The sequence below is a fragment of the Primulina tabacum genome, chromosome 9, assembly GCF_025594145.1.
Source record: "Primulina tabacum isolate GXHZ01 chromosome 9, ASM2559414v2, whole genome shotgun sequence".
Taxonomy (NCBI): Eukaryota; Viridiplantae; Streptophyta; class Magnoliopsida; order Lamiales; family Gesneriaceae; genus Primulina; species Primulina tabacum.
In genome coordinates, this window is record NC_134558.1 from 25,369,291 (window position 1) to 25,387,334 (window position 18,044).

The window sequence follows — 18,044 nt, forward strand, 5'->3', positions numbered from 1 at the left end:
TATTCCCCCTCAATTAATGCAACTAATAAATGCAATTGATACGAGATCTGAGGGAATGAAAGATGACTCTTGATATTCGTGCATGATGTGACCGGTTGGAAGTCTCTTTAGCTTCCCAATACTCTATATACGTACCTGCAAGCGCACAAACTAAGTTATCTACACAAATAACAAATCACAAATGGATGATGCAAAAATTTTCTCGGAGTCTTCTCCAGAGTCTGATTCAGCAGAGGAATGGCAAGGACAATTTCCAGCTTCTCGTAAGATGATGTCTGAAGACATCATTTTTCAAGATATGAAAACTTGAAAGAAATTACTTGACCTGTAATATGAACAATCATTTAGATTGTTCCTTTTTAGAAGGACTAAGCTGCGGAATAACCCCTTTCAGCAACAACGATCACGAAAAGCGAGGGGATTCCAGCAGAGCTTAGTTAGGTTCCTGCTGAAGTACTCAATATTTCTGAAGTACTTCAAACTGCTGGTATCAACAAAATGTAAGAGATAGGACAATGTAATGCATCTGGTTTTATGAATGAAATATTCCATTTTGTCATATCTCTGTTTATCTACTGTTTTTTTCACTTAATGCAAATAAATAAATAAAAAGAAAGGATGAGAAAAACGTAGTCTGAATAATTTAAGGCTCGATGACTCTTCGTCTTCCTCAAGTCTTGTCTATAAATGAAGATAACTTCTGCTCGTAATGACATTTAAACTCCAATGGATTGTGAAAGCAGCACTCATGTTCCTCATCCTTCATGGACACCTCAAAGTTTGCAAGAATTAAAACGAGGTGCAGAAGACTTCATCTTTGCGGAGTTTATGTCCATTTGGACTACTGCTCATGATCTCCAATTAATCAATACTGGAGAATTTTCTGCTTCTGCTAGACAGAGGATCACTTGCAAGGTGGTTCAAGAGGCTTGCTCTAGTTGATCACATATCCGAGCTGGTCAAGGATGATGTGCTGAACCACATGCTGCTGTCAAGGGAGTGGGAGTTGCTTGATCTAGTTGCCAATTCCGAAAACTTTCGGAATATAAGGAGTCATGATTTGAACAACTGGTTTATGTTGTGGCAATATGCTATAGAAAGTAATTTGAATCAAGTTAAAAGGCGTCGATTTTATTTCCAATAAAATATCAGTAGTTGCCCAAAATTCTCTCTTTTTCTTATAAACAAACTGATAACAAAAATGTACTCAAGTTAAATCAATTAAACCAAGAAAATTGCGGAAAATAAGAAAACTTATTCTCAGGCAAAGGCTTTGTAAATATATCTGCTGCTTGTAGATCAGTAGAAACATATTCCAGACGAATGTCCTTCTTCTGCACATGATCTCTAATGAAATGATGTCTTATATCTATGTGCTTTGTTCTGGAATGAAGTACTGAATTTTGCGTGATTGCTATAGCACTGGTATTGTCACAGAAGATGGGTGATTCAGAAGCTTGAACTCCATAGTCTTTAAGTTGTTGTTGTATACATAATATTTGAGAGGAGCAACTTCCAGCAGCAAGGTATTCTGCTTCTGCAGTAGACGTAGCTATAGAAGTCTACTTTTTACTAAACCAGGAAATTAGCCTATCACCAAGAAATTGACAAAAACCACTTGTGTTTTTTCTGTCTAATTTGCAACCTGCATATCAGCATCTGAATATCCAATAAGATTGAAAGATGAATCATTAGGATACCACAAGCCGACATTTTGAGTGCTCTTCAATATTTCAGTATGCGTTTAGAAGCAATGTAATGTGATTGCTTAGGGTTAGATTGAAATATTGCACAAATACAGACAGCAAACATAATATCAGGTCTACTGGCAGTAAGATATAACAGTGAACCAATAAGACCATGATACTGAGTTACCTCTACTGAAATTCCATTTTCATCCTTGTCAAGTTTAGTAGATGAGCTCATAGGAGTAGAAGCAGCCGAGCATGTTTCCATGCCAAACTTTTTCAGTAGTTCCTTAGTATACTTAGCTTGATTTAAAAAGATTCCAGTATCAAGTTGCTTGATCTGCAGTCCTAGGAAGAATGTTAACTCTCCCATCATGCTCATTTCAAATTGTTCCTGCATTAATTTGGAGAACTTTGCACACAATTTGGGGTTAGTTGACCCAAAGATAATGTCATCAACATAAATCTGTACTAATAGAATGTGCTTATTCTTAACTAAAGCGAACAAAGTTTTGTGTAATGTGCCGATAGTAAAATCATGATTAACAAGAAATTGTGAGAGTGTGTCATACCAAGCTCGAGGTGTCTGTTTTAAACCATGCAGGGCTTTGTGTAATTTAAATACATGATTTGGTAAGAAATGATCGATAAAACCTAGAGGTTGTTCAACGTAGACCTCTTCTTGCAGTAGACCATTTAGGAAGGCGCTTTTCACGTCCATCTAATAAACTTTGATATTTTTGAAAGCAGAAAAGGCTAAAAATATTCTGATTGCTTCAAGCCTTGCTACTGGTGCATAGATTTCATCATAGTTTATTCATTCTTCTTGTCTGAAACATTGAGCTACCAGTCTTGCTTTATTTCTGACCATAGTGCCTTCTTCATTTAGTTTGTTTCTAAATACCCACCGTGTTCCAATAACAGCTTGATGAGATGGTTTAGGTACAAGAAACCAAATTTCATTTCTTTCAAATTGATTCAGCTCTTCTTGCATAGCTTCGATCCAACTGGGATCCAGAAGAGCTTCTTCAATTTTCTTTAGGTTCATCTTGAGAGATAAAAGCAGCATGCATATATTCATTAATCATTTGCCTTCTGGTTCTTAATGGAGCTGCAGGATTATCAATAACCAAAGATGGAGGATGGGATTTCCTCCTAGACAAAAGGGTTTAAAGAAATTTATTCCTGGTTTGATGGATTCGAATCAGGCTCAGCCAAAGCAGTAGCAGGTTCTGGAATGTTCACTTCTGGTTCTGGTAAATCCTGTGTCTAAGCAATTGGTTCTACTAGAGGAATGTCTGGTTCCGGATTTTGAGCATCTTTAACATTAGGTTCTGCATCATCTTCACTATCTGGTTTCAGATGAATCCTGTCTAACCTGATACTTAGATTTGACACGTTAGAAATTCCTGGATCACTGCTATCTTCATCAAAGAAAACATGAATAGATTCTTCAACATTAAGAGTTCTATTATTGAAAATTCTAAAAGCTTTTGCTTACTGCTGAATAACCAAGGAAGAGTCCAGCATCTGATTTTGAATCAAATGCTAACAAATAATTTTTACTGTTATTGTGAACAAAACATCTGCAACCGAATACATGAAAATAAGATACATTAGGCTTACTCCATTTCCATATCTCATACGGAGTCTGATTATGCTTTTTGTTGATCATTGTTCTGTTCTGTGTGTAACATGCTGTGTTGATTGCTTCTGCCCAGAAGCGCTGAAGAGATGTCTGCATCTGCTAGCATTGTTCTAGCAGCATTTTTAAGAGTTCTGTTTCTCCTCTCAGCTACTCCATTTTGTTGAGGCAGTTCTGGCAGCTGAATATTCATGATGAATGCCCTATTCATCCAAATATAACTCTAGAATCTTGTTAGTAAACTTAATTCCCTGATCACTTCTGATTTTAATGACAGAAATTGATTTTTCATTTTGAATCCTTTTTCAGAAGCTTGATCAGTAAACTACTGGTTTGAAATTTTCCAGCAAGAAATATTACCCAAGTAAATCTAGAAAAGTCATCAACAACAACAAGTGTATACTTCATTCCCCCTAAGCTCATGATAGGGATTGGACCAAATAAGTCCATATGCAATAATTCCAAACACCTTGAAGTTGATTTACTACCTTTATTCTTGAAGCTAGATCTGACTTGCTTACCAAGTTGACATGCAGAACAGACATGATTCTTAACAAAGTTCATATCAGGCAAACCAGCAACTATGTTCTGCTTCTTGAGATTATTGATTGACTTGAAATTCAGATGATTCAATCTCTTGTGCCATAGCCAATGTTTATCACTAAGAGAGGCAACTATACATGTAGGAACATTAATATGATCTATATTCCATGAAACTCTGTATGTGTTGCCTTCCCTTTTTCCAGTTAATACAGTAGACTCATTAGCATCTTTAACTATGCATATGTGCTTCTGAAAAGCTACAGAGTAACCATTATCACACATTTGGCTAATGCTAATCAAGTTGTAACAAAGATTTTCAACTAATAGTACATCATTGATAGTAATGTTGCCATAGATAATCTTACCGTTGCCCACGGTTTTACCTTTTGAGTTGTCCCCAAATGTTATCTTTGATCCAGTACAACTCATTACTTCTGATAGTAGATTCTTCTATCCAGTCATGTGTCTGGAACATCCACTGTCCAGATACCATGTGGAGCTGCTGATTTTGGCCTTCCTCTCCTGTTCCTGCAAACACAAATTTTAGTATCTAGTACCCAATCTATTTGGGTCCAATCCTTATCAGTCCTTTAGGAACCCACATTTGTACAATTTTAGGTGACCTTATACTTCGGTTATCCAAAGAGGTGTGTGCAACAGAAGGTCTGTTATTTCTAACAGAATTCATCTTAGAATTTTGTTCTTCCCTTCTGTTTTTGTTGTCTGGTCTGTATCTCTTCTGAACAGGTCTAGAATTATTGTACTGGTAGTTTTTAACCTTCATATAGGGTTGTCCTCCTAAGTTGAATCCTCTGGTGGATCTAGAACTCTGGTGAACTCTTCTCTTAGGTTCAACATAACCCAGACCATAATGCTTTCTTTTGTTCGTCTGATCTACAGTCCTTTCAACTCGAACAGTTGGTACTTCAGGTTCATATACCACACTGGATTTGACAAAGTGAATGAATTTCCTTTGCCTTTATCCAGTTCTAGCTTAGTACTTGTTTCAGAAGTGCTTTCATTATTGCTGAATCCGAGACCACTCCTGTCATCGGATTGCTTCTGCAATTCTTGCATCTTCTCTAAAGAAACAGAAGACTTGTTCCATGCCTTTATCAAAACAAATAGCTTCTGGTTTTCAGACCTCATTGTTTGGTAGTCTGCATTCACTCTTTCATTCTCAGTTCTTAACTTAATCATCTCAACTTTTAAATCATTGCAGATGTTCTCTTGCAAGCAAGTGAACTTGCTAACTTGATCTTTTAAGTCTTGATTTTCAGTCTTAACTTCCTCGAATGATTGAGAAATTCTTCAGTACTCTTCCACCATGTCATGCAGTGCTTTAATCAAATCAGTTAGTGTAAATTCGTCAGAGTCAAAGTCAAGTACCTCTCCAGATGTCGAGGTTGGTTCAATATCTGCCATGAGACATTTGATCTCTTCTGCATCACTTTCGCTAGAATGAATTTCCGAGTAAGAGGACTCAGAACTACAATCCGCCCATTTAGATTTGCTTTCCTTAGCAATCATCACTTTGCGGTCTCTTCTAAATTTCTTTTCATGCCTCTTGTATTCCTTTTTCTTCTGGTCATCCTTCTTGGGCTTTGGACAATCAGCAATAAAGTGACTGATCTTTCCACAATTAAAACACGCCATGTCACCGGGTGGTGAATCCTTCTTGAAGTTGCGGTTAGGGCTTTGGTAAGCTCAGTGATTCTTCTTCATGAATCAGGAGAATTTCTTCACAAATAGAGACATAGCATCATTGCTGATCTTTTCAGCAGTCTTTTCAGAAGTGTTCTCAATGATGGTAGAAGGTAATGCTTGTGGAACACCTACAACAGCAGCAGCAGCAGCAGTAGTAGGAGCAAGAGCCTTGGTCGGTGGATTTGTTGAGGGCTCTTCTCCGCTTCTCACTTCCAGTTCGAACTCATAGGCATTTAAGTTAGCAAACAAGTCATGTAGCTCCAAATTATTTAGATCTTTAGAGACTCTCATAGCCATTGTTTTAACCTCCCATTCCCTGGGTAAATCTCTCATCACTTTGAGTGCTATTTCTATGTTGCCATACTCTTTCCCAAGAGCTGCTAGTTCATTAACCAAGCTGCTGAAACGTTCATCAAACTCATTCAGATTTTCTCCAGCTTTCATTTTGAGATTCTCAAATTTCTACATTGCTACAGACAGTTTATTCTCCTTTGTCTGCTCATTTCCTTCACAGATTTGGATGAGTTTTTCCCAAATCTCTTTAGCAGTAGAACACATCTTGATCTTGCTGAAGGTATTTTGGTCGAGGGGTTTTTAAAGAATGTCCATCGCAACATTACCGAGATTGGCTTTCTTTTTATCTTCGCCAGTCCATTCACTTCTTGCTTCTCAACCATCTGGGGTGCTCCCTCAGTAACAGCAACAGCAGTGTTAGATTTTATGATCTTCAAAGGACCATCTGTGATGAAAGACCACATGTCATCGTCTTGAGCTGCAAGATGAACTTGCATCCGGATCTTCCAGTCATCAAAGTCTTCTTTTGAGAACATGGAAACCTTGATGAAGTGTGTCATATCTGTTGTAAATATAGAACAAGCAAGATCTGCTCTGATACCACTTGTTGGGGATCGATATAGAGTTTAGAGGAGAGGTGAATAAACTCTTTCCTTTGACGGTCATTTTTGCAAAGGGTGCTAGAATCCTGTTAGATATTATAGCTTATCTTGTTCAAGTATAAAACCAGCAAATCACAAAATAGTACGGAAACGATCTGATGGTTTAAGGGTGAATAAAGATAAAACAGTAGGCAGTAGAAAATGTTTGTTTATGGAAGTTCGAAGATAAATCTTCTACGTCTGCCCTTCTTCTGTTTCCAGAATGTATCACTAAAAGACTTTGGTTTTTGCAATACAACACTTGTACACATCCAATTCAGCAGGACTTATCCTTTGCCTAATGAAACTCATAGTTTCTCAACACAATAACACGAATACAGCAAAGTTCTGGAAAAGACTCTTTTTCAGATTACAAACTCTTCTCAAAGATATAGTAATGTTAATATGATTGTAGAGAGAGAAAGAAACAGTCAGCACAATATGATCTCAAAAGATCAGATAACTATTATGAAGCGTGTGCTGCTTTTCTGTATATTGAGCTTTTAAGATGATAAGTAGTTCGGAGTGCTCAAATCGACGTTCGTATATTAGAGAATGTAATCATTGTTTCGGTAACCTATAAACGTCGTTGATCTTGTGTATTTATAGAAGTCTTGAATCTAACGTCTATAAACAAAACAGCTTCTTTGACTTCTGATATGATCAGCTTTATTACCTAAAAAGGTTCTTGCAAAAAGCTTCAGAACAATCACTCTTGTTTAATACCACATTTGGTAAAACGTATTAAATGACTTTGTTAAGCATTAATGATGTATTTAATACTTGTACTTGGTAAAGTAACGGTAACATTTAATAATTGATCGATAGGTTTTATTTAGCAAAAGTCAAGTTCTGCTTCTGTTTATCTAAGCTGATAAGTACTCGAATAGTACTGCTTTGTTAAGGCGATACGAGAACTTCTGCTTTTATACTATCTTCTGGTTTACTAACGCGATCTACTGGTTTTGACTATCATCACCACAATTAAATTAAGTCTATCATTGTTTCAAGAATTCTTGAAATTCATCGTATAACAAATCATTTTGCTCAATATTACTGATTGATGAATTAGAAATGTTTTGGGCTAGAAGCCTCTGTTTTCCATGTTAAGCAATAATATTAGAGGGTTTTTCCCTACCACTTATTCCTCTATTAGAGAAATCTCCTCTTCCTCGAGAACTCATATATGTAAATAATAACATTAAGATGAATATTCTCGGGTTAAGAAATATGGTAAGTGATTATCTTCATCTTTCTTATAAATAATATTAAAATCAAAAGGAGATAAATGAGCATGCCATCTTGCAAGAATTTGCTTATATATATCATCTTTAAAATCTTTCATAAATATAAATTTTGCATATTTGAAATCAGTTTTTATAATAAAGTTTTGATTATATAAATCATCTCGAAATTTTAAAATACATCTAACAATAGCTAAAATTTCTTTTGCTACTGTAGAGTAATTTTTTTGGGAATTATTTCATTTCCCATATTAGAATCTAATGAGATATTATTGCTTTTTTTTTTGGAATCTATTTGTTTTAAAATTCTTCCAAAACCTATATTAGAAGCATCAATTTCAACAATTTTATCCCATTTGGGATTTGCAAGCATAAGACAAGGAAGATTTTTAACTTTCTCTTTAATATTTTTGTTAGGATCGATTGGGGGGAGCATCGTTGAACTATAATAGCTCGGTTCTTGAAATATTGAACACCGATGAATTAAATCGAGTTTGGTTTTCAAACCAAGCGAAAGACACTCGAAATAATCGTTCGTAGAAACCGATTAAATATTTTGTAAACCATTTAAGATATATGCAAGTTGAATGAGTAAAAAGATTTTCGGTTGAAACATTTTATCAAACACTTGGTATGCAATATTTTGGTATTTGAAGAACACATAAAATGCTTCAACAATGCATCTATAAAAACAGTGAAAATGATAAATAAATGCAATAAACAAATAGACACGAATTTGTTTATGAATGTTCGGAGATTTCAAACACTCTTACGTCACCCCTTCTTCCCCTTGGGAAGGATTCACTAGAAGACTTTGATTCATACAACTCTTTGTACAAACCCGATCCGGAAGGGCAGCACCCAACTAGAACTCCTAGCACTCAAGATTGTAGGCAGCACCTCACAATCAGCATATTGTTTAATGTCTCATATGCAAAGACTACAAACACAATGTTTTACGTCTTTGTGTAAAGACTCACTCAACTAAACTTGTAAGCTCAACTCTCTCGTATATGTGTGAGTGATTGTGTGTGTGAGGAATTTATCTTTTACAGTGCACATTTCAAATGTATCCTCACACAAGGGCTTGTGCTCTCAACTAGCTGATTTTTTCTTGCTAACTGCCCATGCTTTGAATCCTCTTCAAAAGCTCTTGTTTGATCTTCAATATGTTGTATTTATAGGCTCCAACACTGATATATATGTTAGACACAAGAATATGACCGTTGGAAAGTTTCTGTACTGTTTCTGGAATTGCAACGGTCAAATTCGTCTTGCTGGACATTTTCTCGACTGGTCAACTCTGGTCAACTGGTCAACTCAACTGGTCAATCAGTTCAACTGGTTCAGTTGGTCTGGTTCAGTTCAACTGGTTCAGTTGGACTGGTTCAACTGGTCTTCAGCTGGTCTGGTTCAGTTTCAGCTGGTCAGCAGCTGGTTCAGTTCAGTTGGTTGGTCAGCTGGTCAGCAGTTGGTTCAGTTTCAGCTGGTGTGCTGAAATCAGCCTTGCTGATTTCAGTTTGTGCAGAACCAGTAGCTTCATCTCCATTTATCAGCATCTTAAGCTTCGATTCAGTCTTCGACTTCTGAAGATGATTTGTAGATCATCGTCTTATATTTCCAACGCATACTGAATCGCTTCATTTCGATAACCGAGCTGAGAGATATGACCAAAATACCTCAACTGCTCAAGCACAACTGATTGTTGTTTTCGTGCAATCAGTTTGTCACTTCAGCGATCAGTTAGCCCTTGATAACATTCGATTTTGCCCAAATGACGTGAAATACGACTTGTTCCAAATTGCGTTTTCTAATCAGTCCAGTTGGTGGATTGTCGTTTGGATCATCCATCCGAGAGATATCATCAAAATACAGAAGCTTGCCAGAAATTCAGTTTGTGCAGAATTAGTTTTCAGCTTGCTTCTTGTGTTTGCAACTTCACACTTAAGTAAATATGTTAGAAACACAATAACAAGTTTTGTTAACATTAAAATCAAGATTGCGAACATGAAATGTTCCAACAATTTTTAACAGCTTCGGTATGTTTATTTGACCAAGGTAAATGATTTTTTTAATATATCATATAAGATAGTTGAGTCCTCAATAAGATTATTAATATAAGGAGAAATATAATATAAACTTCCTAAAATATTTGTAACTGAGTTTTATCATTTATAATATCAGGACATTTTGAATCAAATTCAATGCTTCTTTGAATAGAATAATCTTTCCTTTTTCAATCATATGACCAAGAAATCTAATACTAGTTTGAAACAAAATCATTTTGCATTTTGATATAACAAGGCCATTTTGAATAATAATAATTTAAACATTTCTAAATGTTTAAAATGTGTTTCAATATCATTTGAGAGTACTAAAATATCATCTATATAAACAGTTATAAAATTTCTTTAAGAATAAAAAATAGCATTCATAATTTGTTGAAATTCTGAAGAGGCATTTTTTAAGTCAAATTGCATTACTGTACATTCATAATGTTTTATTGGAACATTAAAAACAGTTTTATATCTATAAGATTATTTTATATGAATCTGCCAAAATCTTGATTATCGAATTTTGAAAATATAATAGCACTGACAAGTTTATCTAATAAATCTTTTTTATTAAGAATATGATACATAATCTATTTTAAAATCTTATTAAGAGGTTTATAATTTATTACTAATCGAAGAATTCCTCTTTCCTGCTCAGAATGTTTATTAACATAAAAAACAGTGCATGGACGAAGGAGATTGAGAAGGTTTTATTAAACCTTTTTCTAGTAAAGAATCAATTTCATTTTTACACAATTCAAAATATTTCAAAATTCATTTGACAAGGACGAGCCTTGGTAGGAATATCTTTCTCCTTAAAATTTTCTTCATATGAAGAGAAATAATATGTTTCTTTCTATTCCAAAAAGCATTTGGAAGATCATTATATATTTCTAATGAAAATTTATTATAAATAAATTTAATATTTTCTTTTAATTTAGGATTTTTTAATTTATCATATATACTTAAAAGTTTTACTTTTTCTTTTAAAGAATTAATCTGAAAAGTATTTCTATCCATCTTTTCTTGTAATTTATTTAAGATTCTATGAACATGTTTAGTTATAGACTGAAAAGAAATAGGATTACCTTGAAAAATTCCTATAATATCTATTTCATAAACATAAGTTAAAGGATAAATTTGATAAATAAAAGGAAGTCCAAGTATAAGTTGACTAGAAATATTTTTCGCTAGTAAAAATTGGTTATAATACATTTTTTATCTTTACAAATACATATGCTTTTGGCAATTTATAGTTTATTTCTAAAGGTTCTCTCTAACATGAGAAAGAGAATGAGTAGTTTTATGAAAATATTTTGTAGGAATTAATCCTTCTTATATAACATTTAAATCTGCACCACTATCAATAATAGCAATAAATTTTTTTATAAGAATTATCAATTAATAGGGTAATATTAGTATACCATTTCTGATATATGATCATACTTAAAACAGATAAATATTTTTTATTTGGATCAGGAAATGATATATCTTAAAGATTATCAAAATTTTCATAATTATATACTGAATTATCTTTGTTATTTTTAATAACTGAAATTAGATAATTTAAAAAATTGTTATTTTGTTGTAAAAAAAAATTATTTAAGATATTAATCTCTTTAATCATATAATGTATAGTAACTGGATTTTGGTTACTGTTTTTTCTGTAAAATATTATTTATTTCTTTTATAGAATAAGCTTGTTCTTGTTTAGCGAGAATATTATCGCTACTAGTTGAAGCGTTATTCTCCATTTGATCTATAACTGTAGATTTTAGCAATTGGATCCTTAATCATTTCAAAGAATTCTAAAATATCACTATTAGTTAAAACATTAATATTAAGATCATGAAATTGAGATATGAGTTTATAAAATTCATCATCTTTATCATCATTATTTATACATGATTTTTCTTGTATACAATTATTATATTCTTCTTGATCTGAGAAAAATAATTCATTATCTAGAATTTCTTCTGAATCATATGATTCTGAATTATTTTCAGCTGCACTACTATAATCTAAATCCTTAGTTGAATCCATTGTTATTTTGAATAGTGTTTCTTTGGGAATTTCATCGATATCTAATTTATTAATTTTTGTTTTAGCTCAATATTGAGTGACTATAATTTCTAGGATTTTTACATTTTCTACAAAAAAATAAATTTATTTTTATAATTTTCTATTTTCCGTGTTTCATGGCTTTCTTTTCTTTTCTTTTTTCTATCTTTTTGTCTATCAAACAAGTTTCTTCTTATAAATTTTTTTTGCTTTATCTTTAATTTATTTTTGCCTTTATTAGGTAAATTCATACCAAATTGATCACAAAATTTACCTAATTGTTTTTTTCTCAAGTAAATTTTGTATTTTTATTTAATTATTTAATTTTAATTCATTACAAAGAGCTAAAATCTCTTGTATGCAAGTACTTATTAATTTACCACAAGTATCATTTCCATAAATATTTTCTTAATATTTCTCTAATTCTTTCAGCAAAAAGAAAAGGTAAAACATCTATAAATTTAGTTTTTTAAAGACTATTATTACAGTCTCGTATCTCATATATACGAGATAGAAAAATATCTTTATAGCATCTAAAATCAGTAAGAGTTTTACATTTTAAATTACTTAATAAAGTACAAATTTGTTCACCATTATCAGTGAATCTACCAGTAAAATGTTCAATCATTGTTAATAGATCGGTTCTGACACCTACGAGGGTGCTTCAAACACAATATTCTCAATGAGCTGCAATAGCTCTTATTTAAGAATGTAAACACCGATGAATTAAATCTAGTTTGGTGTTAAACCAAGCGGAAAATACTCGATTATAAAGCATTTTAACTTGTGTAACTTGTGTAAACTGATAAACTAACATGACGGGAATCAGTTCTTGCATATATCAGTTCAGTTATGGTGAGAACTTAACTGATAGCTTCTTGAACTGATTAAATCAGTTTGAAAACAAATGTTAAACAGTTAAGTACACAATATATGTTTATGGATATTCAGAGACTTCAACTGCTCCTACGTCACCCCTTCTACCACCTCGGGTAGGATCCACTAGAAGAATTTTATTAATACAAAGTTTTGTACAAACCCACTCAGCTTAGAACTTACTCTACTGCCTAACTGAACTCCTAGCCTAGACTGAAGGCAACACCTTCCAGTCAACACTTTGTTGAAACATTTCATGTTCACAATCTTGATTTTGATGTTCACAAAACTTGTTATTTTGTTTATAATGATTTTACCTAAATGTGCAGTCATTGGAACTGATCAGGATTCGAACTGATTAGTTATCGAGCCAAAACTGAAGCTATCAAAATGCAAACTGAAAGAGCCAACTGAGCGCCCAAACTGAACCAGTTCCACTGATTGTCCAACTGATAGGAAGTTCAGCAGAAGACCGTCAGAAGCCCGGCTAGTTGATGAAGAACTCAACTGATGAAGAGTCTGGCTAAGCAGTTCAACCAAAGCAGTAAAATCAGTTCAGCTGACGAGCCAACTGATTTCACCGAACCAGTTCAAGATCAGTTCAATTGACCAGTTCATAACATCAGTTAGGAATCAGTCAGTTTGCAGAATACAACAAGCTTATCTAATGGTATCCAGCTGTGCATTGGGGAAAGAAAGTGTATTATCAATAGTACAATAATGGACGTTGTAGCAAAGCGTAAATTCGAGACGTCCTTGAATGCATGTCAGAAAAGTCGAGACACAAATTTCAAGGAATGGATTCAGGTGCAACGAACATATTTGATGAGTCTTGGTGTACGGTCACCTTGCTTGTAACGTACCTTATTTTGAACTACTTAAAATTTGCGGAAAAATAAAAATTTTCTTAAATAAATTTTCAAATTACGATAAAAATAATCTACTCGTCTAAAATATTTGAAATAAAACAACTACAACCAAAGTTTGCAAACGCACTTGTCTAAACATCGTAATTTAATCACGTGAAAATCAGAGTATTTGATATGTGCATAAAAATTTCTTAAAACGTAAGCGGTCCTCGGGTTTAGCCTCCGTGCAGTCTGAGCCAACTCACTGATCCCCACCTCTCGTCTCCTCGTGTCCATCCTCACCTACATCGATCAATTCTAAAGACTCAACATGTATAAATTGAGAATAACAAGTAATACGTAATAAAATCATATGCATTTTAAAGTAGACCATGCATACTTAAACTTGAACGTGCTTACATAAGCATAGACGTGCCATCATTTCATAAAAAACTTCATAAACATTCTTGTATCATACATACTTGAACATGCATAACATTATTTTTGCGTAGAGATATGTTTCAAAGCAAGTGACTCATACATAAATGCGTCTGATCAGACTAAACCACAGTACTGGGCTGGTTGGGATGTCCACTACCACATACATGAGATCCTCGATCATGCTTTACTGAGTGGATTGGTCCCTGATCATGCTTTACCGCTTTCCAATCCTGATCTAAACATGGTCATGCTTTACCAGGGTAGAGAGGTCCCCGGCCACGTTCACCGGCTTCCAAACCCGTTCATAATTGGTCACAAGACATTTAGCATACCTAAAAAATAAAACATTTTCTTTTTGCACATCGAACACACTTAACAACGTCGAGGACTTCGCTGGAATGCTATGGAAAGGCTGCCCTAACCATATCAGCAAAGATTCAGGAGATCCCAACGAAGCCTGCAACCAAAACTTGAGAAAACGTGAAAAACATGCACAACTTTTCACAGCTTGCGCGGTTTTACGATAAAAATCATATCTCCCTCGTTTCTTATAAGAAAATTACGAATTTGCTACCAAATCGGAGATAACACAGAATAATACAAATCATATGTTGAAAATATTTCCAGAAAACAAACCTATAAGTCGCAGAATTCAAAATAACAGAGGGTGACGGGTTTTGTGACACAGAAATTTCACAGCTTGAGCAGTCCCATGAAAATAATGATAACTCACTCGTTTCTTGTCCAAAAATTACTAATTTACTGTCAAATAGAAGGTATTGAAGAGTAATACATTTTATATGTTGAAAGTTGTTCCATAAAGTTGACCGAAAATTCACAATACTCGAAATGACAGCAGACTTGGTTTTGAGATCTAAAATTTTGATCCAAAATCGTTTTAAACATTTTTGCTCAAACTTGTACATAACATACACATTTTTCATACAATATACATTAAAATACTTACTACGACAAGATCGATGCAAAAATAAAAGAATATACATGGCTTTGCTTTGAAATGCTCGAAGATAACGATTACCGATGCGGTGGATTGCGGGAGATGACCGGGGAACGCTTGCTACACGATTTTTGCTCAAAAAACCAACATAAATCTTAAGGAATTTGCAAGGGGAAAGGGCTGGCTGCTGAAAGAACCTCAAAAACCCTAGGTTTTTCTCTAAAAAATTAAATGTGAGTGTGTGTGTGTGTGTGTGTGTGTGTATGTGTTTGTGAAAGGTGTGTGCTGAACGTGTGTGTGCGTGTGTGGTGTGTAGGCTAATTGGTGGAAATTGCTTAATTAATTTATTAGGGACTAAAGAATTGTTTAGGTGAATAATTAGAAATAAAATAATATTAATCTAATTATTAACCCACTAAAAGATTAAATAAACAAGTTGCAAGGTTTAAAATCCCCACCACTCAACTTAGTAATTTGGTGGAAAAGCTAAAATATCTCAAAATCACCTAATAAATTAAATTAGGCTTTTAAATATTTAAAATTTCATAAATCATTCAAAATAGTAATTTGACTTGAAATAAAATACCACATTTGCAATAATCGTATAAATCGTCACCGGTCTCTTTTCTCGATCCTGCATCGAATATTCGTCTGAAACATAAAACTCAAGAAAAAAATTTAATGTGCATCACAATAAACACGAAATAGTTTAAAATCATGCAATATCATAAATCATGGATGGTTAAAAATCATTTTGAAATTAAATAAATAATTTAGCAATTTAAATAAATGCAAGGGTTTACGTGTACTGATTTTGAGCTCTACATTGCTGCTATAAATACAGACCAAGACCATCAGCAAAATATATGAAACAATACAAGTGTGCAAAAAATAAAGGGCACGCTCAATTCATATCAGCTCACAAAAAGCAATTAGCTCAGAGGGAACACTTTAACGTGTTATCAGCTTAGATTAGAAGTACGTTTCCCTCAGTGTGTGAGAACACTTTCATGTTGTGGTCATTGATCAGTTCTCATACACACACCCAATTACTCACATATACAAATAATAGAGCTTATTGAAAAGCTAAGTGAGTCTTGCACAAATACGTAAAACTTGTGTATGTATTCTTTGCACACAGACGTTAAACAAGTGTTGACTGAAAGGTGTTGCCTTCAGCTAGGCTAGAAGTTCAGATTAGGCAGTAGTGTAAGTCCTAAGCTAAGTGGGTTTGTAAAAGGTGTTGTATAAATCAAAGTTTTCTAGTGTATCCTACCCGAGGAGGTAGAAGGGGTGACGTAGGAGCAGTTGACGTCTCCAAACATCCATAAACATATCTTGTGTTATTTCTGTTTAACTTCTTGTTTATGTTCTTAACTGGTTTGATCAGTTCAGCTAATATCAGTCCAGTTCTGTCCATAACTGAATTGATATAAGCCAAAACTGATCCCATGTAATTTTTCAGTTATTCAATTGCACAAGATATAAAACCCATCAGTTTTCTTAACGAAGGATTACTTCGAGTATTTTCCGCTTGGTTTGTAACCAAACTCGATTTAATTCATCGGTGTGTACATTCTTAGAACACGAGCTATTACAGATCATTTAGAATATTGTGTTTGAAGCACCTTCAATGGTGCCCGAACCGATCCCATCAATTGCTATCAGAGCCAGTTGTTCTAAGAAGGACATTTGAAAGCTAATATTTAAAATATGTTTCAAACTGTTATTTAAAATAGATTTCAAAATCCTCTTAAAAATTTTATATGAGCTTACAGTGGGAAAAAAAAGATTGTTGGATCTGCAACTAACATTGTAGCCACTTCTCTCGACTCCGTAACTTTGCTGTTTTAGCAGCTTGCAGGGTTCTAAGTTCAACTGACAGCAGAACAGCTAAACTGATCGGTGGACAAGATTTCAGTTGCCAGTCTACCAGTTCAAGCTGATCAACCGACAAAACTCAGCTAAGCTAAAATGCTGAATGATTAAAGTAGAGCTTAATCATCAGCAGTATACTGCCGCTTGATTGCCATATCAGATCAGAGTAGATGATCAATGGGGTTCAGTATAAGTTGAGTCGAGTTTGAATCAGCTCGACCAGTTAGCCAGGACAGTGACCAAGTCCAAGGAAAATTATATGCTCTTTTGGAAAAAAGAGACTCAAGATCGATGGTACCCTCTTAAGACCCTAGTGAGTCTACCTAGCCCAGCCCAGAGCCCCCAGGCCGAGCCCCTCCCCTGCGCGCTGCTGCGCACTCGCGCGCTGCCCTCTCGGGTTGGAGTCCTAGCGCTAGGACTCCTTCCCAGCCCTGGTATTCGAGTCCTAGTTCCCTGACCCCTCACGGACCCTAACTAGCCTTGGTCCAAGCCGAGACCAAGCCTAGCCACAAACTCCTTAAAATCGAGCCCTATGACCATCAAACACATGATTTCGGTTTTCAGCTTGTTTCTTCATGTTGTGCAGCGTGTTGTGTGTGTTCTAGGAACTTAAAACTCATGTAAAACATGCCCCTTATCATCCTAATACATGGCAGACCCTTTAGATCCATATAAAACATGTTTTTGGATGAAAACACAAGCCTTAAAAATCACCTATGATGCATATCCAAAAATATAACATGATGCAACCTGTTTTTCATGCAAAACGCAATTAAATAAATAATGTTTGTGATGGATGAGTAAAGGAAAGAGTATACGTGCCTTTGCGTTGATAACGCACGATTTAACGTTGACGATCGCGAAGAACGGCGACGAACGACCTTGGCTTGAAACCTTGAAGAATTTTCAAAGCTTTTCCTTTCAAACCCTTGTGTGTGTGTGTCGTGAATTGAGAGGAAATGAGTTTGTATGATTTAGGGGAGTGGGGCGTGAGTTTGAATGGTGTGGGGAAGGGTTTTGAGTTTTAAATAGTTAATTAAAACACTAACAATAGCTTAGGCCCATCAGGAAAGTTAATTAGGCCCAATTAGCCCATTAGTGCTTAATTAAAATATTTTGTTTAATAAAGTTTGTGAATTTATTAGCCAGATTGCCAAAACGTTTGT